Here is a 25,400-nt window from a genome sequence, read left to right as displayed (position 1 = left end):
GTCAAGGGTGCCTGCAGTCTTTCGTCACCCCCATTTCCAGATGGTGCAAATTTGAGTACCAGGCGGTTCCTCTGGGAATTCTACACCACAGCATCAACATAGCCCTGGGGCTGGAAACCAGTTACACAGCGCGGCCAAAGCAGGTGCTGTTAGGCCTCATCTACACCAGACCAGTGCGACGGCTCCCCAGGGCAGTGTTGGAAGTAAGAAGTGAGACTGAGAGCACATGAAGTGTTGCCAAGGTTCCGAGACCACATTGACCAGTCATGAGAGAGTGGAATGAGAATCCTGGATATCACTGTTGTTAGTTCATTCATCCATCCATTCAGTCACCAGCGAGTGTCAGGTGCTATGTGAAATGCCAGAGGAACTGAAATGACTCTTAAGTTTCAGATACTACAGGAAAGGAGATAGGTGAATGATTATGTTGCATAAGTGCTTCAATAGACATATGCAAATGGGCATCAAAGTATAGAAAAGACGCCTAATGTATTGTGTATGTGTGCGTGCTCACACGTGTGTGCAGAAAGGCCATGCTGCTTCCCTAGAGCTCACCTTGTAAAGGTAAATGAAAAGCTAGCCAATGGGGGGAAATGTGAATATCAACTACATATTCAAATTAAATTTTAATATTTTGATATTAGATTTCATGAGTGTAATCAATAGACTGTGGTTATGTGTGAGAATGTCCTATTTTTAGGAGATAGAGACTGAAGACTTTGAGTAAAGCGTCAGCCAGGTGTGGTGGCACACATCTGCAACCCTAGTTCTTGAGAGGTTCAAGACCAGCCTCCGCGACTTCAGAGACTCTCAGCAACCTAGCGAGCCCCCGTTTGGAAAACAAAATATTAAAGGGGCTGTGTGTGTGGCTCAGAGATAGAATGCCTCTGGGTTCAATCCCCATTAACACACACACACACACACACACACACACACACACACACACGTCATAATGTCTGACAGATACTCTCAAATGATTTTGTGAGATGCATACGCTTATGGAAGGAGCATGTGAGCATAGATTTGGCAAAATATCAACAACGGTGAATGTAAGTGAAGAAAGACATGGGTGCTTATTACACAGTCATTCCTCAGTATCCAATGGGGTTAGTTCTAGGACCTCACTGATACCCAAATTCAAGAATGCTTAAATCCTTAAATAAAATGGCCAAGCCAGGCATGGTGGCTCATGCTTGTAATCCCAGCATTTGGGAGGCCAAGACAGGAGGATCACAGTTCATAGACAGCCTCAGCTACTTTGTGAGGCCCTTTGCCCCACAAAACAGTGAGACCCTGTTTCAAAATAAAGAATAAAAAATAGGGCTGGGGTTGTAGCTCAGAGGTAGAATCCCCTGGGTTCCATCCCCAGTACTGCAAAAATAAAATAAAATAAAATAAAATAAAATAAAATAAAATAAAATAAAATGGCCTAGGGACCAGGCATGGTGATACACACCTGTAATCCCAGTATTTAGGCTGAGATAGGAGGATCACAGGTTCGAGGCCAGCCTCAGCAATTTACAGAGAACTTCAGCAACTTAGTGAGAACTTGTTTCAAAATAAAAAATAAAATAGGGCTTGGGTGTAGCTCAGAGGTTGAGTATTCTGGGTTCAATCTCCAGTATCACCACTGAAAAAAAACAAAGCATAGCATCTGCATGGAATTACATATATCCATCCCTACACTTTAAATCACCTCTAGATGACTTACCGTGGCAGATCCAGTGTACAGTCTATGTAAATAATCACTATGCTGTACTGAGTAAGGAATAACGAGAAAAAGTCCGTTCATATTTAGTATAGATGCAATTTTTTTCCAAATATTTCCAATCCAAGGTTGGCTGGATCCCAGCAGGTGGAACCTGGGATTTGTAGGGTCGACTGTATTAATCTTAAAACTTCTTGAACTTTTTCATAATATCAAACTGAGGGGAAGTTGTAGGGGGTTGAGGCGGGGGCTTGGGGAGCCAGGAGGAGCAGCTGGGGCGAGGTTGTGACAGGGACATTGAGGCACGAGGTGCTTCCTGCTTCTTCAAAACCGCGAGTGGTTAGGACAAGTAGAGCAGAGGCTGCAGCACAGGAAGGACCGTCCAGAGCCCGGGAGGGCTGCAGGCTGTGCGGCAGGGCCGGCTGCGTCCCGAGGGCCTGGCTGACAGGGAAGAATTGCACACGCCTTTCATTTTCAAGTGTTCCCATCATCAGCCACTTAACAAGTATGGATTGGGAAGACACAAAACTATAGCAGGAAGCGTAGCTCATGTGTAGAAAGTGGTTAAGATGACACATTCTGCAGGGCAGAGGTTCAATAGGATTTGTCAATCAGTTACACTCAGTCGGGATCCCCAGAACTGCAAACAAACAGAACTACACTCAGCAAGGCTGGGAAAAGAAAAAGAGCCATGCATGGAGGCAAATGCCTGTAATCCTAGTTCTTGTTCTTGGGAGACCGAGACAGGAGGAGCACAGGTTTGAGGACAGCCTTAGCAACATAGCAAGACTCTCAGCAACCCAGCAAGATCCTGTTTCAAAAAAGTAAAAAAAAAAAATAAAAAAAAAAGGAGGGGGGGTTGTGGGTGTAGTTCAGAGGTAGAATGTCCCTGGATTCAATCCCCAATTTGTTCAATAAAAGACTGATATGGTTCAGTTGGACACGGTGACTCTTTTATTTATTTATTTATTTATTTATTTATTTATTTATTTATTTTGGTGGTACTGGGGTTCCTGGAAGCCCTTCTACCTCCGGGCTACACTCCCAGACCTATTTTTTACATTTTTTAATTTGGAAACAGGGTCTCCTAAGCCAGCGCGGGCGGCTGGCTTCGAACCTGCACGATCCTCCTGTCTCTGCTTCCCAAGCGCAGGGATTACAAGCGTGCGCCACCACGCCTGGCTACGGTGACTCTTTTAAACCCCAAAGAAAAGGAAGACGTGGGGAGGGATGTGATTAGTTCTAGAACTTCTTTAGCCATGAACTAATAAACATAGGGTATTGGTTTGTAATAAATGAAGGGGACTGAGAGTGCATTTATCTTTTATAGTACGCTTATAGTACACTATGCATTCAGATCTGTGTGTAGGAATCACTGGAGTAGATGGTGAAATGCTTTCTTCAGTTGTGACACTCGGGGGATGCGTGCTGTGTATTTTGTTAATGTTTCTGCCTCAAGGGCAGAACATTTGGTGAACATCTGTCTGCTGGCACCTGTTGGACTGGTTTACGTGGCAGTCTGAAATGAACACATGCCAGGATGGTGCCACTTAAAGTACCTTCACTTTTGAAAGTCGATCAGATATATCTAGAATCAATTATGCCCCTATCAGCCAGTTTATGACCTCAGTTTAGAAATTACAAGTATTTCTCCTTCTTAGTAAATTTAATATGGGAAAATGTGAATTTAAAAAGCTTGCAAAGTAGGAAACATTAATATTTCATACAACATGAGTTTTCAAATGTGAAATTTTTCTCCCGGGAGTGATTGTCACACTGGGAACCAGGATATGGAACAGATATGGTACTGAAGCCAAGCTTGCCAAGATGTTATAAATGCTCATACAAAAGATAGGTAGGTGCCTGGGTGCCATCAGAGGTCCCAAGGTGGAGGAGCAGTTTCCCTGGTGGGTTGAGCTGAGCCAAGGGAAGTAAATGATAGATGGTTACAGGAGAGAACTCTTGCATGGGGAAACAGGAAAGACACCAGCATTCCACTTAGGTTCCACGTCCTAAGTTGAGTTCCCCCCTCCAGGGTGGGAAGACCCTGCATCCTCACTCCCTCAGCCACAACGCTGACCACATTTCCAGGACTAGCTTATAATCATCTGCTTTCCCCTCCAGCTTTCAAAAAGCCTGAGGAAAGCTGCCTGCCTTTGTGTTCCTGGTATTTAGCATGGTGTATTTAGTACGAGGTCACTGCTCTGCAGTGTTTATACATACACACAAACAAATGAATGTACATGGCTTCCTAGGAGGATAGCACAGTTCCCAGTGGTCATAACTGCTAGTATCTACCTGTTTCTTTGTAATGAGTTTCAATTTAGTGCTCTTAAACAAAATGTGCCACTTTTATATTGTTTTTATTTTCAGTGACACATAATTGCACATATTTGTGGGGTATAGAGTGATATTTCAGTACATGTATACAATCTGTGATGATCAAGTCAGGATAATTGGCATAGTTATCACCTCAAGCATTTATTGTTTATTTGTGTTGGGAATGTTCTCAATTCTCTCTACCAGCTATTTTGAAGTATGCAATTAATTGTCCCCAAACATCACTCTCTACTGTGCTGTAGATCATTAGAAGTTATTCCTCCTATCGCAGGTTGGTGGCCAGCATCAACAACTTAGCAAGAACCTCAACAATTTATCAAGATCTTTTTCAGGACATAAAATAAAAAGGGCTGGGGTGTAGTTGGAGATAGACTGCCCAGTTCAATCCCCAGTACCAAAAAAAGAAAAAAGAGGTTATTCCTCCTATCCAATAACATCCTTGTACCTATTAACCATACTCTATCCAGATTTTTTAATAGTACACATAGACACATACACATTTCAGAGTCTAGTGAATTTGAATACCAACTCATAAGATAATCAAAGCTCATATGCTTTAAAAGTTTAGTGTTTATTACTAAGGTGTTGTTTTGTTTATTTATTTTTGAAACCCTTTCTACCTCCGGGCTACACTCCCAGACCTATTTTTATACTTTTTTATTTGGAAACAGGGTCTCTTAAGCCAGTGCGGCTGGCTTCGAACCTGAGCAATCCTCCTGTCTCTGCCTCCCAAGCACGGGTATTACAAGCGTGCACCACCACGCCCAGCTAAGGTGTTGTTTTAGATTTACCAAACATGGGGATGTCACCTTAGTTTGGTCATGTCTGTATTTGTCAGCTTTCCACCACTGTGACAAAATACCTGAGATCATTAATGTAAAAAGAAGAGAGGTTTGTTTTGGCTTATGGTTCCAGAGGTTTCCATCCACAGTTGCTTGGCCCTGTCACTTTGGGTCTGGTAACACAATACATCATGATGGGAACACATGACAGAGGCAGTCTCTTCATCTCGTAGCAGCCAGGGAGCAGAGAGAGAAAGAGGAGGAGCCAGGGTCCCAACATCCCCTTCATGGCATGTCCCCAATGACTAACTTCCTCCTGCTATGGTCTGCCTCATAAAGGTTCTACCACCTCCCAACAATACCACAGGCCAATAGCCACACCTTCCACACATGGGCCTTTGGGCGTCATTCAAGATCCAAACTACAGCAACATCTTTTTCCAAATCTTTTTGCTTCATCAAATCAAAAGTTTTAAGCCAGGCGTGGTAGTGCATGCTTGTAATCCCAGCATTTTGGAGGCTGAGACTGGAGGATGATGGTTCACGGACAGCCGAGGCCCTCCACAACTTAGTGAGACCCTGTTTCAAAATAAAGAATAAAAAATAGGGCAGGGGGTGTAGCTTGGAAGTCAAATGCCCCTGGGTTTCATCCCCAGACCTTAAAAAAAAAAAAAAAAAAACCTGAAGTTTTAGCTGGGCATGGTGGCACATACTGGATCACAGGTTCAAAGACAGACTCAACAATTTAGTGAGACCCTCAGGAACTTATCAAGACCCTGTTTTAAAGTAAAATAAATAGGGCTGGGGGTGTAGCTCTGAGGTAGAATGCCTCTGGTTTAACCTTCAGTACCAAAAAGAAGGAGAAAGAGGAGGAGTAGAAGGAACTAAATCCTTCCCAACACCAAGAGAGAAAGCAGATTAAAAAAGTTCACACCCTCACCACTACCTTTTTACCTCCTGCTGTATGGAGGACTGAACCCTCCATACAAGGGCATTTTGCCATTGAGTTATACCCCTAACCCTTTTTTATTTCTTATTTTTGAGACGGGATCTCACTAAATTGCCTGGGCTGGACTTAAATTTGTGATCATTCTGCTTAAGCCTCCCAAGTAGCTGGGTTTCCAGGCATGTGCCTTGCACCCGGCCATATACTATCCCTTACGCCACTCTTAAGAACGTGTTTTTTTGGTTTTTTTTTTTCCCCCTTGTAATACTGGAAATTAAACCCAGAACCTTGCACATGCTAGGCAAGAGCTCTACCACTGCACCGGAGCCCAGGGACAATCAATATTAATGTCTGCTTCGAGCGTCTGTACAATGCCCTTCGCTGTTCAAGACCAGCACTTCAGCACAGTGCAGTTCATCTGATCTTTGGGCAGACTCTGAGGAGTCAGCCCACCATCTACAGCAAAGCTCTGTGGGCACCTGCCTCCATGGAGAGATAGATGGCCTGACTTCTGTCCATTCCACCGTAGGCCTGAGTGACACTGTAACTCATCAAAAGCACTATAAAGGGAGCAAGCATGATTCTGGACAAAGAAGCACTTCGAAGAATTTTGCGAACAATGCACACTCTCTTACTTTTTGTGTGTGCGATACTGAGGAAGGAAAGCAGGGGCATTCTACCTCTAAGCAGAACTAGTTTTTATTCTTTATTTTGAAACAGGGTCTCACTGAGTTGCAGAGGGCCTCACTGAGTAGCTGAGGCTGTCTGCAAACTGTGATCCTCCTGTCTCAGTCTCCCAAATGCTGGGATTACAAGCGTGTGCTACCACGCCCAGCTTATTCACTTTGTTATAACGCTTGTAATTTATCTTTTGGGGAAAAATAAAATGTGCCAATATTTTATTTTCTTTCTTTTTCTTTTTTTTTTCTTCTTCTTTTTTTTTTTTTTTTTTTTTTTTGTACTGGGGATGGAATTCAGGGGCATTCTACCTCCAACCTATACCTGCAGTCTTTTTTATTTTGAAACAGGGTCTCACTAAGTTGCTGAGGCTGGCTTGAACTTACTATCCTCCTGTTTCAGCCTGTCATGTACTGAGATTACAAGTGTACGCCACAGCATCCCACAGGTAAATGGATTGTAACGTACCTGGCAAAATAATCACTGCTTATTAAACTTCCTTCTCAATGAAAGAAAAAATATTAGGGATGCTAGAGAGTTCCCTGCAATAGCTGCTGATGTCACCACTTAAAAACCTAAAACAGAGTCCAGTGTAGTGGTATACACTTATAATCCCAATACAAGTGTATCCCAAGACTGAAACAGGAGGATTGCAGGTTCAAGGACAGCCTCAGCAAGTAGTGAGATGCTCATCAACTTAGCAAGACCCTGTTTCAAAATAAAACTACAACTGGGCTGTGGGTGTGTCTCAGCGGTAGAGTGCTGGCTGCTGGCTTTGTGTGCTTGTGACCCTGGGTTCCATCTTTTAGCACCCACCAAAAAAACAAAAACAACACCAAAACCAACTCTGATGCGTATCAGTGCCCCTGATGAAGATGCTCTTAGCAAATACTAGACAAAATGCGACAGAAAATAAAACAGCTTCCTGTTGTGTATAGAGAATTTTCTCCTAAACACAGGTGACTAACTCATACCTTAATTTTTAAAAGTACTAGAAGCCAGATGTGGTGATGCACACCTGTGATCTCAGTACTTGGGAGGCTGAGTCAGGAGGATCACAGCTTCTAGCCAGCCTCAGCACTTAGTGAGACCCTGTTTCAAAATAAAAATAAAATCAGGCATGGGGTGTAACTTCACATCATGAGTTAAATTCAGTCAAAAAATAACCATATAATACATTGCCCTTTGTTAGGTTCATTAGGTTTTGCTACCATACACAATTATTAAACTTTCAGTAAAAATGTTTAGCAAAAGCCAGATGTGATGGTGCATGCCTGTAATCCTAGTACTTAGGAAGCTGTGGCCAGCCTCAGCAACTTAGGAAGCTGAGACAGGAGGATCACAGATTTGTGGCACAAATCTTAGACCCTGTGTCAAAACAAACCAAAGCGGGAGGGGGGGATAGGGGTGTAGCTCAGAGGCAGAATGGCCCTGGATTCAATCCCCAGCACCACATACACATGTTTAACAACAGTGTTTTTCATGAAATGAGGAGGAAAACTTGTAAGTAGGGTAAGTAGAGCAGTACCTCACATGTAGTGAGTTCTCAAATAATATTCAGAAAAAGAATAAAACAGTGACATTCAGAGAATTCAGAGATGGTAAATTTTTCTGGAATCTGTAACATTTAGGAGTAGACCTTGGGTAAAGCTGTCAACAGCAGACCTCTTTCTACTCATCCCCTTGGGTTATGTGAAGAGCACTCCCTCAGAAGGAATTGAGGTATGTGCTCCCTGCCTGCAACCCCATACAATGAAAGGGAAAGAACAGCTACAAGTATATCTTGAAAGATGAAAGAAGTCGGCCTGGTGGTGCACATTTGTAATCCCAGTACTCGAGAGGCTGAGACAGGAGGATCACGGGTTTGAGAAGAGCTACAATAAGCTAGTGAGACTCTCAGCAACCTAGTGAGACCCTTTTTCAAAATGAAAATAAGATAGGGTTGTGGATATAATTCAGAATGCCCCTGGGTTCAATCCCCAATACTACAAAAATAATAATCATAAAAATGAAGGACAGAAGGACAAGGGAAAGCCAAAACCTCCCCACAAGTGTGCAAATTGCAGACGAGTTGGTCAAGAGAGGGGGGCCTTCAGCCTCAGCCATGTAGCAGGACCCTCAGCAACTTACCAAGACCATGTTTCAAAACACAAAAAATCAAGCCAGGCGTGGTGGCGCACGCTTGTCATCCCAGCATTCGGGAGGCTGAGACCTGGAGGACCACAGTTCGCAGACAGCCTCAGCTACTTAGTGAGGCCCTCCGCAACTCAGTGAGACCCGGTTTCAAAATAAAGAATAAAAAATAGGGCAGGGGGTGTAGCTCGGAGGTCAAGGCGTGGTGGTGCATGCTTGTAATCCCCGTGCTTGGGAGGCAGAGACAGGAGGATCGCACTAGTTCAAAGCCAGCTGTACTAGCTTAAGAGACCCAGTTTCCAAATAAAAAGTATAAAATAGGTCTGGGAGGTAGAAGGGTTTCCAAGAGCCCTAGTACCACAAAAAGGAGAAGAAGAAGAAGGAGGAGGAGGAGGAGGAGGAGGAGGAGGAGGAGGAGGAGGAGGAGGAGGAGGAGGAGGAGGAGGAGGAGGGCTAGGGGTGTAGCTCAGAGGTAGAATGCCATGGAGTTCCATCAGGACGGAACTCCATTAGGAAGGGGTTTCCAGGTACCTTGAAAAAAAAAGTTCAGGAGAGCTGAACTTTTAAAATTAATGAAAAGACTATAGAGAGGTAAAATGTCCAGTGGTATAGTTTGGAATCTACTTCTCAAGCATAAATGTGAGGTTTAACTTCCAACTCTGTCCAATAGAACTTCCGAGGATGTGGAACCATTTTATATCTGAATTATCCATATCAAGGGGTTGAACAGTGTGCTGATTAAATTTTTTATCCAAAAAGCCACATGTAGCTAGTGGCAGCTAGTGGCTGCTGTGTTGGACAGGGCAGCTCCAAACTCAATTCTCAAATTGGACAATTTTTTTTTTTAGCAAAGTCTCACTAAGTTGCTGAGGCTGTCCTCAAACCTGCCATCCTGTCTCAGCCTGCCAAGAACTGTTAATACAAGTATGCACCACCATGCCCCACTAGGAGATTCTTTTCTGAGAAAACTGATCTTCCTAAAAAAAGAAAAATAAAAAGAAAGAAATATAGACATTTAATTCCCCTGATAGAGTGGCTGGCATGCACCTCATCACCTACGACAGACAGCAGCCCACACAGAGGCCACTCACAGTCAGTGTTTTAAATGTGCCATGGTCCCACTGTGTCCCCCAAAGGCTCATGTGTGTGCTTAGTCTCCAAAGTCCTATGGTAAAGGCATTTGGAGGTAGGGCCTCTGGAAAGTGATTGGATGACATCAGGATGGGGGCCTCATTATGGTAATGGAAAGAGGCCACACAAGATCAGAGCCCAAGGGGAATACGTTCTCTGTCCTGCCTGGGATCCCTCCACCATGTCCAAGATGCAGGAAGAAGACCTCACCAGGCTGGCAGCTTGACACTGCACTTCACAGCCTCCAGAACCACGAGCTACATAAACCTCTGTGATTTATAAGTTACCCAGCCTGTGGTATTCAGTTACAGCAACAAAAAATAAGCCAAGGCAGATGGCTTGCTCCTGGATGTCACTAGGCAGCCCAGGACTGCCACATGAGGAAAGTGGCCCAGGAGAAAGAGGGTCAGTGTAAGCAGAACTGAAACTAAGGCATTACATGGAGCATAAGAATATCAATTTTAAAAAGTTAAAGGAAGAGATATCAATCATGAAATAAGACCAGAAGGCTATTTAAAAGGTAAGAACAGGGGAGAGGAGGTGGTGCTGGGGATTGAACTTGAGATGCATTCTACCTCTGAGCTACACCCTCAGCCATTTTTTTTTTATTTTTTTATTGGTGCATTGTAGTCATACATCATAAAGGAGTACCAGATGGTAGAGGCATACATGCATTTAGTTTTATTTTGAAATGGTGTCTCACTAAATTATTGAGGCAGACCTCAATCCTCCTAGCTCAGCCTCGAAAATACTGGGAGTACAAACATGAACCACCAAGCCCAGCATTAAGAGATAAAAACTGAAAAGAAAAACCCTTAGAGCTTAAAAATACAGTAAAAGTCAATAGAAGTGTTGAGAGAGAAAGTTGAAATGTTCTGCCAGCAATAGAAGAATGGGAGCTGGGCGTGGTGGCACATGCCTGTGATCCCAGTACTGGGGAGGCTGAGGCAGAAGGATCACAGGTTCTAAGCCTGCCTTAGCAACTTAAACTCACATCAACTTAGCAAGACCCTGTTTCCACATAAAAAATAAAATGGGGCTGGGGTGTAGCTTGGAGGTAGACTGTCTCTGGGTTCAATCCCCAGCACCACAAAAAAAGAGGAGGGGGAAGCAGTGGACGATGGGGGGGGGATTATTAAAGGTGTAATTCCAGAATTTTTCACCAAGCCAAAGAAAATAAATACCGAGGTTTAAAAAACGTACTGAGGGTCTGCAGGTATAGCTCAGTGGTAGCCTGTGTGCTTAGCATGCTTGAGGCCCTCAGTTCAATCTCCAACACCCAAAACTAGTTAATTAAAAGGCTCATAGAGTTCCCAGTCAAAAAGTGCAAAGAAGCACCCCTGTTTTTCACAGAATTGCATACAGGTGTGCAACAAAGAACAGGTACAGAATGTTTATGACAGCCCCGTCTGTAAGAGCCAAAAGGTGTTGGGGTCCAAAGATCATCAGCTGGGCTGGGAGTGTAGCTCAGTGTGAGCGTGCTTGTGTGAGGCCCTGGGTCAATTCCCAGTACCAGAGAGAGAGAGGGAGGGAGGGAGGGAGGGGGAAGAGAGAGAGAGAGAGAGAGAGAGAGAGAGAGAGAGAGAGAGGTCAACATTAAGATTTCACAAATTTATCTGGGCATGGTGGCTTACACCTAGTACTTGGGGGCCTGAGACAGGAGGGTAGGGCATCACAGGTTCAAAGAGAGCCTTAGAAACTGAGTGAAATGCTCAGGGACCTAGCGAGACTCTCTTTAAATAGAGCTGGGGGTGTACCACACACACAAATATACAAATTACTTGTAACATGTTTATATAATGGAACAAAAATGTATGAATTGCCACAGCACGGGTGAACCTGACAAACTTAACAATGAATGAGACCAAGAGCCAAAGAATACATACCGTGTGATTTCAATTCAAAACAGACCCATGGTGTAAGAGTAATGTGTGTAGTGGTGGCTACACAAGGGTCAGGTGGCAGCTGGAAGTGGGTTCTTGGTAGTATTTTTTTTAATTAATTTATTTTTTAAATTGGTGCATTGTAGTCATATATCAATCACATTGAAGTACAAGACTTGAGAGGATATACAAGCACACATCATCCAATTAGCCCTCCTCCAGCCCCCATCCCATTCCCTCCCCCTCCCTCCATCCCACACTTCTTTGGTGATTTACTTTGATACATTTGTTTATGTACCTCCTGCATTTTAAAGAGGCTCCGTCCTCCAGTATTACATACCCTCTGATTGGTCACATTAGTTGCTTCACTATAGGGCCCTTTCTATAGCTCAACCTCTTCCTGTTGCCCTTTTCCTCCTGGTTATTGCTGATTAAGAGAAGCGTCTGATTTATATTTTCTGCGATATTTCTCTGTGCATGCTGTGTTGCAAGTACCAATCCCACTCTTGATGGTCCCAGTAGTGGCCTGGCTACTCAGTGGACTGATCCAGACCTCGCTGGCTCAAGCAGTGGCCTTGCCTCATGGGAGGCCCCAGTTCTGGTCTCGCTGGCCCCTGAACCGGTCTAACCTCTAAGCTGGCTTTGGTCCCGACCTTGGAGGCCGCAGGAGTGAACTTGCCTCACGCCAGGCTCCGATGCTGGCCATTGGCCCCTGCACCGGTCTAACCCCTTGGCAGGATTCCAATCCCGGCCTCGGAGGCCCCAGCACCGGCCTAGCCTCATGGCAGGCTCCAATGCCGGCCTCGTTGGCCCCAGCACCAGCCTAACCCCTCGGCAGGCTCCGATCCCGGCCTCGGAGGCCCCAGCACTGGTCATGCCTCAAGGCAGGCTCCGATGCCAGCCTCGCTGGCCCCAGCACCGGCCTAACCCCTCGGCAGGCTCTTATCCTGGCCTCAGAGGCCCCAGTACCGGCCTTGCCTCAAGGCAGGCTCCGATGCCGGCCTCACTGGCCCCAGCACCGGCCTAACCCCTTGGCAGGCTCTGATCCCGGCCTCGGAGGCCCCAACACTGGTAATGCCTCATGGCAGGCTCCAATGCCGGCCTCGCTGGCCCCAGCACCAGCCTAACCCCTCGACAGGCTTTTATCCTGGCCTCGGAGGCCCCAGTACCAGCCCTGCCTCAAGGCAGGCTCCGATGCCGGCCTCACTGGCCCCAGCACCGGCCTAAGCCCTTGGCAGGCTCCGATCCCGGCCTCGGAGGCCCCAGCACTGGTCATGACTCAAGGCAGGCTCCGATGCCGGCCTCACCGGCCCCAGCACCGGCCTAACCCCTCGGCAGGCTCTTATCCTGGCCTCGGAGGCCCAAGTACCGGCCTTGCCTCATGGCAGGCTCCAATGCCGGCCTCGCTGACCTCAGCACCGGCCTAACCCCTCAGCAAGTTCCGGACCCGACCTCAGAGGCCCTAGCACAAGCCTTGCATCATGGCAGGCTCCAATGCCGGCCTCGCTGGCCCCAGCATCGGTCTAACCCCTCTGCAGGTTCCAATCCCGGCCACGGAGGCCTCAGTAGTGGCCTTGCCTCACAGCAAGCTCCGATGTCAGCCACTGGCCCCGGCGCCTGCCTAACCCCTCAGCAGCTTCCGATCACTGTCTCTGTGGTTATTATTTCAAAGGTTCCAGTTGTAATGTATCAGATCTCTACCTCCCCCGAATATGGGCCACTGGCATTGCCACTGCCTCCACCGTTTCAAATCCTTCCCAGGCTCTTTTTCCACTCTGAATGTTGTCCAGTGTTCCTAAGAATGCGTGATGGTAGCATTCGACATTTGGTGTAATTTCTCCAAAAAAATAAAGTTGGTAAGATCCGGTTTCTGCTTCTCCTGAATACAAGTCTCCACCACCATCGCGGAGAACTCTTTCAACACCGCATTTCTCCTTGGTCTCCACTAAACTCTCTCCTTATATGTGATGTCTGAGATTCTTAACAATATAGAGAAATAGCAGTCCTCTTTCACGGCGAATTTTTCCATAAGTTCCAGTGCATTTAGATAAGTTTTGTCTGCATCTCCAGTGTCCTGGCATCCATAACGGCTTTCTTACCACCTCTCCGATATTTTTCTTTATCTTTTTCTGTTCTGGGCCCGGTTTCTCCAGGGGTCTGGCGTGCTACTCGCAGTTCGGCCCGGGGCCCAGAGTCCCGCGACCCGGGCCCCATCTGGTGTGCCCAGCCCGTGACCCCCGCCCAGAACCCAGCGTCTTACTGGGCCTGGTTTCTCCAGGGGTCTGGCGTGCTACGCGCAGTTCGGCCCGGGGCCCAGGGTCCCGCGACCCGGGCCCCGGCTTTTGTGCGCCACGCGCGACCCCTGCCCAGAACCCAGCGTCTTACTGGGTCTGGTTTCTCCAGGGGTCTGGCGTGCTACTCGCAGTTCTGCCTGGGGCCCAGAGTCCCACGACCCGGGCCCCATCCGGCGTGCCCAGCCCGCGACCCCCGCCCAGAACCCAGCGTCTTACTGGGCCTGGTTTCTCCAGGGGTCTCTGGTAGTATTTTTTTTTTTTACATGATTTTCTCATTTTGTAAAAACCCATGAAGTTTACTAGTTATGATGTGTGCTCTCTTCTGTTTATATTGATTCTATTCTTCACAAAAACTTTACATTTTTAAAAATGCCACACCAGCCAGGCATGGTGGCACAATGTTTGTAATCCCAGTATTTGGGAGGCTGAGACAAGAGGTTCGCAGGTTCAAGGACAGCTTCAGCAAGTAGAGAGACTCTCATTAACCCAGAAAGACCCTGTTTCAAAATAAAAATTAAAAATAGGACTGGATTGTAGCTCAAAGGTAGAATGCTCCTGAGCTCAACCCCCAGTAACACACACACACACACACACACACACACACACACACACACGAAGATAAAAGTTCCACACCAAAACACATGGTAGTGAAATTTGGAACCAAAGATAAAAGCTCCGGGTGCAGCTGGATGGGGTGGGGACATAAAAGCATCAAGACAAAATAACTTCACACTTCATAAAAGTATGTTGCCAACTTAAAAGGCAAAAGAGAAATGCCTGTAACATTCTGAGGGGAAGTTACACTTAACTCTTCAATTAGTTGAGAAGATAAAAACAAAACACAGGCTCAAAAGATTTACCACCCATGCACCTTTCCTCAGGAAAATTCTAGAAGACATATTCTACCAAAAATGGGAAAACAAAGTATTTAGGTACCAGAAAAGAGGGGAAGATAACTTCTGAAATGGTTATCGAAGGAAGTTCCTAAAGCCGAATGCCATTGTGCAACACCTGTAATCCCAGTACTTGGGAGGCCAAGACAGGACGATCTCAGGTTCGAGGCTACCCTCAGCACCTTAGTGAGGCTCTTGCAATGTAGTGAGATCCTGTTTCAAAATAAATAAAAGCCGGGCATGGTGGCGCACGCTTGTAATCCCTGCGCTTGGGAGGCTGAGACAGGAAGATCGCGCAGGTTCGAAGCCAGCCTCAGCTACTTAGAGAGGCTCTCGGCAACTTAGTGAGACCCTGTTTCCAAATAAAATATAAAATGGGTCTGGGAGTACAGCCCGGAAGTAGAAAGCCTCTGGGTTCCACCCCAGTACCACCAAAAAAAGAAAGAAAGGAAGAAAGAAAGAAGGAAGGAAGGAAGGAAGGAAGGAAAGAAAGAAAGAAAAAAATAGGGCTGAGGACATAGCTTGGAACCACTGCCCCTGCCGAGTTCAAGCGACAATATCACAAAAAAGAAAAAAAAAAAAAAAAAAAAAAAAACAGTCCCCAAACTCCAGCCATACAGTGGGCTCAGGGAGCAGTCTGTACACCTTGGCACAGGACCACGGGATGCTCCCAAGTGCACGGCCTGAGACGTCTGAGGGATTTGAAAGTTCAGTTGGACAGTATGGTGAGAAATAGCAATAGGTCTGTAGAAATCTCAGCAAATGAAAAGCCAAAAGAAGAGAGAACAACTGAATATAGGAAGACAAAAATAGTATGAGAGACGAAGAGCCATGATGGCACGCTACAGTGAACAAAAGTTACATCGTCGTTAAAAATATCAATATCGAATATTGATTTAATTTAAAAATCTACCTATTGGGAAATTGAGACCTGTAAATTGTGTTGTGAGGAAGAAATTGAAGGTAAACTTTGAATCCTAATATTCTGTGATAGTAAGGCAATACCATATACACTATGCTTCTTGGTTACTTAGATGATTTTTATAACACTGATTGTGAAAAGAAAAATAAGTGGCCCATCTGTAACACAAGGAGAATTGCTTATTGTAGTGACTTCTATGTAACTGGAGAAAATAAAACTTTCCCACTTTTTCTTGAAACCTTTAAGTACACTTTGTTTTCTTGGGGGTGGACATGGGGGTTGATTTTAGAGTACAATGTAAGAAAATCAAATTTAAACCTTCTTCTGTTTCCTCAATTATGTTATTAGCGATAATTACATAGGTTGATTTAGTCTACAGCTAAATGGCTGCACTGTATTGAATTCCTACTAGTAGTGGACAAGGTTTCCAGTTTCTTCACATTCTCACCAGCACGTGTTATGCCGTTTGTCTTTGATTGTGTCCATCCTAACGACTGTGCAGTGGTACATCATGATTTTGACTTACATGTCACTTTTGGGGAGGGGGCGGGAAGGAGACTGGGGATGGAACCCAGGACACCACATTTGCAAGGCAAGTGCTTTGCCACTGAGCTATATCCCGGCCCTCATGGCATTTTTAATTAAACAAATATCTATTTTTCAAGAAATGACTATTCAATTATTTTATTCTCTCTTGTTTAATTATTATTTTTTTCTTTTCAGTGCTGTGGATTGAACCCAAGGCCTTGCACATGCTAAGCACCTGCTCTACCACTGACCTATACCCCATGCCCTAGTCTTCTTTTGGAGGGCTGGGGTGGTACCTGAGATTGAACCCAGGGACACTCTACCACTGAGCTACCCCCTCAGCCCTTTTATTTGAAGCAGGGTCTCACTAAATTGCCCAGGGTGGCCTTGCTCAAACTTGCCTCCTGCCTCAGCCTCCCAAGTGGCTGGGATTATGGGAGTGTGTGAAGCTTTTCCTCCATTTCCTTTATGGGTTTTACAGTTTTAAGTCTCTGTTTAGGTCATTGATCTATTTTGAATTGACTTGTGTCCGATTCCCTTGTCTTGCATGTGGATATTCAGCTTTTCCTATATGGTTTGTTGAAGAGATTGTTCTTCCCCCACTGAGTAGTCTTGGCTCCCTTGTCAAAAGTCAGTTGACCAGCGGAGTGTGGGGGCATGTTTATAATCCCAGTTTCAGCCAGGTGCAGTGGCACACACCTATTACCTCAGTACTTGAGAGGCTAAGACAGAAGAACCACAGGTTTGAAGCCAGAGAACACTAACTTAGCAAGACCTTATTTCAAAAGAAAAACTAAAGCTGGATGTGGTGGTGCACACCTGTAAACCCAGTAATTAGAAGAATCGCAGGTTCAAGGACAGTTTCGGCAAGAAAGTGATATTCTCAGCAACTCAGCAAGACCCTGTTTCAAAATAAAAATGAAAGTATAGGGGTTGGAGGTAAGCTTGGAGGTAGAATGCCCCTGAGTTCAATCCTCAATACAAGAAAGGAAGGAAGGAAGAAAGGAAAGAAGGAAGGAAAGAAAGAAGGCAGGCAGGCCGGCCGGCCAGGTGTAGTGACACATATTTGTAATCCCAGTACTTGGGAGGCTGAGACAGTAGACTCGCAGGTTCCAGGACAGCCTCAGCAAATAATGATACTCTCATCAACCTAGTGAGACCCTCTTTCTAAATAAAAATAAAATAGGTCTGGGGGTTTAGCTCAGAGGTAGAATGTCCCTGGGTTAAATCCCCAATAGAAGAAGGAGAAGGAGAAGGAGAAGAGAAGGAGGAGGAGGAGAAGGAGGAGGAAGAGGGATGAAAGGAGGAAGGAAGGAAGGAAGGAAAATAAAAGCCAGAAGAATAAAAAGATAAAGGAAGGAAAAGAAGGAAAAGAAGCCAGCTGACCACACACTCAAAGGTTCCTTCCTGTTCTTTGTGTCTCTCCTTTGCACTTCATTCCGTCTTTGATTCCTTTGCCTGCAGTGGTCAGGGAGGTTTCCAGGTAGATTCAGGGCTCAGCTCTGCCATCAGTGTGGCCCCTTCATGTGGAAGTGGGTAGTCTTTTTATTGTCTTGCCCAGGCCTTGAACTTTTTGCTCTGAAGTCTTTCCTGGTCGGGATTCTTAGCTCTCGTTCCAGTTGATTATGCTGCCCTTGGCGTTCGCTGGCTGCATCGCGTCCTGTGCAGGTAAAAGGAGGCAGCTTGTCCTCATCTGTCCCGTAGTCTGGCTGATTCGGCCAGTGAGGAGACGTGGCCTGGCTGGAACAAGGCCAGGGTCGGGTCTTTAGCTCTGGGAGGTGGAAAGGTGGGAGATGCACGTGGGTCTACCATGGGACTTCAAAGAAACATTTGCCTTTGGAAGGCTAGGCGAGAGATTAGAGAATACCAAGCTTTCCCTCAAAGACAGGAGCGGCCTGAGGCTGAAGCGGGGCAAGACTAAGCCTGGGGCGTGCTGTGGGTGGGATTTGCAGGAAGACTTGTGGACTGGCTGAGAAGGAAGCTTAGTACCAGCAGGAGCTGAACCTTCATCTCCCCTATCTGCCCATCCAGCTGGGAAGATAAGACGCTGTCCTCCACCAGGATATGGTGGGGTCGTTTGTTGTTATTGTTGAGGTTTTTATTTGGGGGAGGCAGTTTGTTTGTTAGGGTTTTTATTGTTGTACTGGGATTGAACCCAGGGGCATTCTACATGCAAGCTACTTTACTATTTTACTATTTACCTATTTACCTATTTTACTTTTTATTTTGAAACAGGTTCTTGCTAAATTGCTGAATCTGGTCTCTAATCTGCAATCCTGCCTCAGCCTCTCAAGTACTGGGGTTACAGTGTGCACCATTACACCCCGCTGGGATTTGTTAAATTTTTTAATAAAAGAGAAAATTGCACAATGCCAGGTGTGGTGACAGGGTCTTGTGCCACAACATCTCTGTTCCCCTTGTATTTCTGGCTCACAAGGCCAGTGCTTTTTCTTAATAAAAGTCCAGAGTCAAAAACATGCAGATACTGGCATAGAGAAAGTTCCATGGTTCTACAATAGATGAAAAGTCCTGGGAAGCCTTGACTTTTATTTTTATTTACTTTTTTACTTTTTATTTTATTTTATTATTTATTTATTTATTTATTTATTTATTTATTTATTTATTTATTTTGCAAGACTGGGGATTGAACTCAGGGGCATTCTGCCTCCAAGCTACACTCCCAACCCGATTTTTTATTCTTTATTTTGAAACAGGGTCTCACTAAGTTGCAGAGGGCCTTGCTAAGTTACTGAGGCTTGCCTTGAACCTGCTGTTCTCTTGTCTTAGCCTCTCACGTACTAGGATTCTAGGCAAGCACCACCAAGCCCACTGGCTGGAGCTTTGTCTTTGAGCCACACAGGAGTATGCCACCGTGCTGAGAAGTCTCTGCTGTGGCCCCACGGATGTCCCCTTGCTTCAGTCCAGCTCTTTCCTGCATGGAAGGTGGCACGCTGTACCGCCTGAGGGTCCTTTGCCAGGCCATACTCCCCACTCTGGTGATCCTCCCGTTGGTCCCAGTGCATGTGCATCCATTTTTCATACTGCAAAGAATGTGTGCTTTGGACTCAGTTGTGCAAGCGGCCCAAGTCAACGCTCATCCCTGTGTGTGTGTAATGCCCCGTGGAAATCTATCTTAAAACCACTACTAGGCGTGACCATCTTCCAGATGTCTGCAAAGAAACCTCGTTAAAATGTGGCAAAAAGCTGGCACCAACCCCAGCGTGGTGGCAAACGCTTATAATCCCAGTACCTGGGAGGCTGAGGCAGGAGGATGGTAGGTTTGAGTCCAGCCTCAGCTCTCAGCAACTTAGTGAAACCCTGTTTCTTTTCTTTCTTTTTCTTTTTTTCTTTTTTTTTTTTTTTGTGTGTGTGGCACCAGGGATTGAACCCAGGGACATTCTACCTCTGAGCTCTACCCCAAGCCTTATTTTATTCTTTATTTTTTGAAACAGGGTCTCACTAAGTTGCGAAGGGCCTCACTAAGTAGCTGAGGATGGCCACATACCTGTGATCCTCCTGTCTCAGCTTCCTAAGTACTGGGATTACAAGCGCATGCTACCACGTCTGGCTGAGACCCTGTTTCAAAATAAAGGAATAAAATAGGGCTGGAGGTGTACTTTGGAGGTAGAATGCCCCTGAATTCTGTCCCCAGTACCAACAACAACAACAAAAAAAGCAGCCAGCACCTCACATGAGTTTCGATATAAACTGCCTCCCCCTTTTAGAAGTAGTCAGCTGGAGCTGGGCATGGTGGCGCACGCTTGTGATCCCCGCGCTTGGGAGGCGAAGACAGGAGGATCGCGCAGGTTCAAAGCCAGCCGCGCGTGCTGGCTTAGGAGACCCTGTTTCCAAATATAACATGTAAAAATAGGTCTGGGAGTGTAGCCCGGAGGTAGAAGGGCTTCCAGGAACCCCAGTACCACCAAAAAAAAAGTAGTCAGCTGGATAGATGTAAAACCTCTGAAGGGGCCTCAGTGGCGGGCACATGGAGAGCCCTTGGGGATCCGTGGTGATGGGGACTCAGGAGAGGAAAGCCGGGGATCCCACTGTCTTCATTACCTCGCAAATCTTCACTGGCCTCTCCGGAGACACTGCACTGTAAAGAGCACAGTTCCTTCTGACCACAAGGCAGCCAAATGACCCACATCCAGAGCTGCAAGTTTTAGTGGAGGACATTATCAGGGTTACTTTTTATTCGCTTGTTCTGGGGGATTGAACCCAGGGTCTTGACCATGCAGGTCAGCATTCTCACATTGGCTATTTCCCCAGCGTGCTCATTCTCTCTCTCTCTCTCTCTCTCTCTCTCTCTCTCTCTCTCTCTCTCTCTCTGCAGTACTAGACACTGAACCCAGGGATGCTCTACCACTGAGCTAGACCTCTAGCCTTTTTAAATTTTTATTTCAAGCCGGGCGTGGTGGCGCACGCTTGTAATCCCTGCACTTGGGAGGCTGAGACAGGAGGATCGCACAGGTTGGAAGCCAGCCTCAGCTACTTAGTGAGGCTCTCAGCAACTTAGTGAGACCCTGTTTCCAAATAAAATATAAAAAATTGGTCTGGGAGTGTAGCCCGGAGGTAGGAAGCCTCTGGGTTCCACCCCCAGTACCACCAAAAAAAAAAAAAAAAAAATTAAAATTTTATTTCAAGACAGGATCTCCCTAAATTGCCCAGGCTGGCCTGGAACTTGTGATCCTCTCAAGTAGCTGACATTACAGGCATGTGCAGTAATTACAACGTGCCTGGCTTATTTTTTCTTTTTATACCTATCAGCTTTCCCCCTCCAACCTTAGAGTTCCTCTTGAGACTTGTCTTCCAAATACACAGCCTTCACAACCAGTTTATTGTTTACCCTTCTTTAATCCAATAAACATGTGTATAACTACACATACAGTAGACCCTAGGCAGCCAGCATTACCTCATAAATGTAAGCTCAGTCAAAACCAGGGAATACGCCGGGCGTGGTGGCGCACGCTTGTAATCCCCGCGCTTGGGAGGCAGAGACAGGAGGATCGTGCAGGTTCGAAGCCAGCCGTGCTGGCGTAAAAGACCCTGTTTCCAAATAAAAATATAAAAATAGTTCTGGGAGTGTAGCCCGGAGATAGAAGGGCTTCCAGGAACCCTAGTGCCACCAAACAAACAAACAAACAATCAGGGAATATGATATGCTGGTCCTTTTGTGGATAAGTATTGTCTTACTCCCCCACTCCCACCAAAATATTCCTCCTCCTCCTCCTCCTCCTCCTCCTCCTCCTCCTCCTCCTTTTCTCTCTCTCTCTCTTCTCTCTCTCTCTCTCTCTCTCTCTCTCTTTCTCTCTCTGAACCAGGGCCTCAATCCATGCCAGGCAAGCTCTCTACCACCGAGCTACATCGTCACCCTAATATTTATTTTTTATGTCGCTAAAAATGGCTGGGCCCTGGACTGGGCATCTTATCTTTTCCCTTCCACAGGATGCAGGTTGTTTAACCCCGCCCCTCTGCCTGGCCCGGCTAGTGATTGGCCAGGAGAGAGGCTGTCAAAGTTCCCTCACCCCACCTGAAAAAAAGACATTTCACTTCACATCAAGCAGGCGGCTCACATCTCACGCGCGAAGGCTGAATGCAGAACCGCCTGGGAAGCGACAGCCTCCTTAGTCCCTGGCTGAAGCATACTGGGTTCCCTGTTCGGGACCAGGTTGTAAGGACCACAAGAGGATGAGGGCTGTCAAAGTGCCTGCCTGTGCCAATTCAGGTTCACCACTGATTGCTTTCTTTGAACAGTTGTTACCAGCTTTAAATAAAAATTATGAACACCTGGCTTGCTTTTTAAAATTTTAGTGTGTGAGGTGGTGCAAAGGGGGAGGGTGTCAGTGTGCAGGCTGCAGACGGCACCAAATATAGAGGGAAAGAACACACGTCATTCAGAGTTAAGACATGTTTGACTATGGACCCTGGCTTCTCCAAATACTTGTATGTGCGTGTGTGTGTGTGTGTGTGTACATGTTTGTGTTATTGGAGACTGAATCCAGAAGCATTCTGCCACTGAGCTACAACCCCCAGCTCTTTTTACTTTTGTTTTCAAACAGGGTCTTGCTAGTTGCCAAGAGTCTCTAAGTTGCTGAGGCTGGTCTGGAACCTGTGATCCTCCTGACTCAGACTCCCAAGCACCGAGATTACAGAATGCACCGCCACACCCAGTTACTTTTAAGCCTTGACTATTGCCTGGGAGCTGAAAAATTCTACCTTGCAATCCTCTGAATATTAAGAATGACTTGGGCCAGGTGTGGTGGCACATGCTTGTAATCCCAGCATTCAGGAGGCTGAGACAGGAGGATCCCGGTTAGTGACCAGCCTCAGCTATTTAGTGAAGCCCTTTGCAACTAAGTGAGACCCTGTTTCAAAATAAAGAATAAAAAAGTAGGGCTGGGGGTGCAGCTCGGAGGTAGAATGCTCCCTGGTTCCATCCCCAGTACCAGGAAAAAAATATATATACTTGGAAAAGGCCCAGTACAATGCGGGGCCCAGGGTGGGGCTGCATAAAGGTTAATGCACCCAGTTCCTTCCTGTCCTTTCTGAGTCGCACTGCGTTGCGCCTGCCACTCTGTGGCTAAGGGCAGCCCTCCTGTCATGGTGACACATGGTGAGGTGTCATCCCGTGGGGGGCAGGGGAGGTAAGAGACGGAGGTAAGATGATTATGTCTTACCCAAGTCACCTGAGCCGCTACAACTTGGCAGACAGCTGAAGACACCTGGAAAAGGCTCAGAGCTGGTGCCTCGCCTGTCCCCACGCTTTGCTTCGCAGCCATGCTGCCACGCCAAGGCTGCCACCTGCCAGAGCTAGCGGGTGGGCAGGCGCCGTTCCTTCCATGGTTGGCTGAAGGGCAAGGACTTTGCCCGTCCTCCTGCCTCTGGCCCTTCCTCTCCTCTCACTGCAGCTTCTCCGAGAACCAAAGCTTCAGATCTGGCAGAGGGGGCCCAGCGGCTGCCAACCTGCTCGGCATCTGGCTTCCTTTATGGGATAACCACTCCTTCCCAGCCGTCTCACCGGCTCCCTGAAGAGGGAGCAGGCTCTGCGGCCAACGCAGAACAGCCACCGCGGCCCCTACTCCCATGAGGACCCTTGAGCATCCAGCTGAAATGGATGCAGACGATTTGTTAACAAGGCAGGAGGCCGCCCCGCTTAGATCAAAGAGCATCAGCAGGCCCCGCTGAAGACGCAGACACTACAAACAACCTGTTGGGAACAGAGACTTCCGGCTGATTGAGATCTGAGCTGTGAAAACACAGTGCCGAGCCTGCGCTCCTAGGTCCTTAGAACAGCTGTGGGTAGCCGGGGTCGTGGCTTGCACCCCTGTAATCCCAGTGCCTAGGATGCTGAGACGGGAGGATTGCAGGTTCAAGGCCAGCCTCAAAACATATGAGACCCTCAGAAACTTAGGCAAGATCCTGTTTCAAAATAAAAAGGCTGTGCGTGTAGCTTGGAGGTAGAATGCCCCTAGGTTCAACCCCTGATACCTTCCCCCCACAAAAAAAAAAAAAAAAAAAAAACTGTGGAAAACAGCAAGAGAAATAAAATGCCAGTCCCTCCCACAAGAAGGCCAGGTGCCCTAGAGAGAATCAGCTTGGGCTTTGGCGTCAGGGGACCAGGTCCCTCCTAGTTGTCTTGGGACAAAGAACTTGGTAAGAGAGGAGGTGGGGCTCTGATAGCAGCTCCTGCTCTTCCCCATATCAAGATCTCACCTTGTGTCAAGATTACTGTCACTTCTGGCTCTCTGTAGATGTTACCTTTCAGTAGCTCTATGAAGTAGGTCCGATCACTATCCCCAATCTATAGATGAAGAACCTGAGGCTGAAGCTTTCTGTGCAACTGTGAAGCTGGTATCACTCGTCTGTTGTACCACCCTCCACCTTCATTTCTTCTCTGCAAAAATGGGAATCAAAAATACTATCTCAGCCGGGCGTGGTGGCGCACACTTGCAATCCCCGCGCTTGGGAGGCTGAGAAAGGAGGATTGCACGGGTTCAAAGCCAGCTGCGCTGGCTTAAGAGACCCTGTTTCCAAATAAAAAGTCTAAAATAGGTCTGGGAGTGTAGCCCAGAGGTAGAAGGGCGTCCAAGAACCCCAATACCACCAAAAATAAATAAATAAATACTATCTCAGCTGGGCGTGGTGGCACACGCTTGTAATCCCAGTGCTTGGGAGACTGAGACAGAAGGATTGCACAGGTTCAAAGTCAGCCTCAGCTACTTAGTGAAGCTCTCAGCAACTTAGTGAGACCCTGTTTTCAGATAAAGTATAAAAATAGGTCTGGGGGTATAGCCCAGAGGTAGAAAAGCCCCTGGGTTCCATCCCCAGTAACACACACACACACACACACACACACACACACACACACACATACTATCTCATGGAGTTAGAGAAATAATAAATGTTTACCATCCACACCATTGGCTGCAGTAGCTGTTTAGTAGATATAAATTTCCTTCTCCCATGAGAAAGGGCCCTAAGGAAATTATTAAAAAAAAAGAGCAAAAAGCCCCATGAATGAGAATGTATCCTGGAAGCCACCTTGGTGTCCAACAATGTGACATTCTAGCTCATTTTGAAAAATGCATTGCTAAGTGAGTTCATTGTTGTGTGAACTTCATAGGGTATACTTACAGGGGCTAAGACAGCCACGTTACTAGGCACTACAATCTCCAGGGACCACTGTCAATATATGCAGTCCACTGCTGATCACAGCACTGTTATGATGCACGTGTCTGAGTACCTCTTGTTGAGTTTGTCTGGAGAACTTAATACAGTGTCCAACAATAGAGGAGGAAAGTCTAGCGGAGTGTGACAAAATATTATACAGCCACCGCAGTGTTTATGAAAACAATGTGAAGCAGGAAGTGTTTACAATATTAGGTTAATAAAGCAAAGTACACAGTGGTATATGTGCATTGATTGCAGCAGCATCAGTTAAAGTGTAGACGAGGATCTTGATGGGAAACATGACAGCTCTAAGTGTTGGATGTGTGTTGTGTGATGCTGCGTATATTGCATTTTGATTTAAAAACAAAAACAAGCCAGGTGTGGTGGCGCACGCTTGTAACCCCAGTACTTGGGAGGCTGAGACAGGAGGATCACAGGTTCACAGCCAGCTTCAGCTACTTCGTGAGGCTTTTCACAACTTAATAAGACCCTA

This window comes from Muscardinus avellanarius, assembly GCF_963383645.1.
Source record: "Muscardinus avellanarius genome assembly, chromosome: 2".
In the NCBI taxonomy this organism is placed as follows: Eukaryota; Metazoa; Chordata; class Mammalia; order Rodentia; family Gliridae; genus Muscardinus; species Muscardinus avellanarius.
The sequence above is the reverse complement of the archived record's forward strand: the minus strand, read 5'-3'. Positions refer to the sequence as shown.